This window comes from Alosa sapidissima, chromosome 16 (assembly GCF_018492685.1).
Source record: "Alosa sapidissima isolate fAloSap1 chromosome 16, fAloSap1.pri, whole genome shotgun sequence".
NCBI lineage: Eukaryota > Metazoa > Chordata > Actinopteri > Clupeiformes > Clupeidae > Alosa > Alosa sapidissima.
Window position 1 is genome coordinate 1,224,699 of NC_055972.1, and position 1,386 is coordinate 1,226,084.

The following is a 1,386-nucleotide window of genomic DNA, read 5'->3' on the forward strand; positions in this document are numbered from 1 at the left end:
AGTCAGATGTGAGGGCAGTTCTGAGGGCAGTTCTGAGGGCAAGACTAAAGGAGGTGGTATACTCCTCCATGCACATTAACACGGCTGGAATGCGTTATTGATACACAATCACATATACATTTGGAAGAAACCCGTCTCGTTCTGACAGCAGAAGGCAAATTAGCTCCAGCCCAGACTGGTATAAACTCTTTTGATCCTGTGAGGGAAATTTGGTCTCTGCATTTATCCCAATCAGTGAATTAGTGAAACACACTCAGCACACAGTGAACACACAGTGAGGTGAAGCACACACTAATCCCGGCGCAGTGAGCTGCCTGCAACAACAGCGGCGCTCGGGGAGGAGTGAGGGGTTAGGTGCCTTGCTCAAGGGCACTTCAGCCGTTCCTACTGGTCAGGGTTCGAACCGGCAACCCTCCGGTTACTCTGAAGTCTGAAGTGCTAACCAGTAGGCCACAGCTGCACATCCGAAAATTCATATGGGGTATGAAATCGTTATGGAAACCACCAACACGGAGGTCATGGGGTATGAAATCGTTATGGAAACCCCCAACACTGAGGTCATGGGGTATGAAATCGTTATGGAAACCACCATCACTTAGGTTATGTATTTTCTGTACACATTGTTTGAATTTCCCCTTGGGGATCAATAAAGTATCTATCTATCTACCTATCTATCTTAACTTGATTCCACATTACGAGTCAAGTTTCTCTATCTCTCTCTCTCTCACACTCACACACACACAGAGCCACTGGGACAAAAGGTATTTTTTCCTGTTTATTTATTTATTCCATTATTGTTTTACAATATAGTACAATATACCCATTTATACAAGAATTCACATATTAACAAGTCAGTCTGACACTACGGCTGTGTGTGGTCTCAGGGCCGCAGGCGTCCAAAAACATGCCTGTGCGGGCAGGGAGACGACTCGGGCAGCAGCGGGCACTGCGTCCACTCCGTGCCCAAAGCATGGCGGGCGACATGGCGGTCCCGTCAGGACCTCTGGTGCCACATGGGCCAGGCTGGCACGAGTGGGCTGGCTGGGCAGAAGCAACGCAACAATAAAACCCAAACTAAAAAAATCAGCTGGATGCCAGACGGGTAGGAGTGTGTGTGTCAGACTCCACAGGGGTTGGTCCGCACTGTAAGGTCCTTGGCCACCAACACTTGTGAAGTCTGAGGTGGGATGATACCTGTAGGCGTGGATTAGATCATGAGCTCTGGGGGTTATGTGCCTACTGTATGTCACGGGACTCTGGGGGTTATGTTGCCTACTGTATGTCACGGGACTGTGGGGGTTATGTTGCTTACTGTATGTCACGGGACTGTGGGGGTTATGTGCCTACTGTATGTCACGGGACTGTGGGGGTTATGTGCCTACTGTA

At 49.1% G+C, this 1,386-nt stretch overlaps 1 protein-coding gene across 5 annotated transcripts in view; it reads right to left on the reverse strand.

The window, feature by feature from the left end:
* Window positions 1-762: 762 nt before the first annotated feature.
* The window catches only part of ubr2 (ubiquitin protein ligase E3 component n-recognin 2), a 58,157-nt gene continuing 57,533 nt past the window's right edge, over window positions 763-1,386 (reverse strand). For all 5 annotated transcript variants that reach the window (XM_042066796.1, XM_042066797.1, XM_042066800.1 and 2 more), the window contains one exon: window positions 763-1,386. This exon is cut by the window's right edge and continues 1,638 nt beyond it. The gene's annotated coding sequence lies outside the window, so the exon portion shown is untranslated.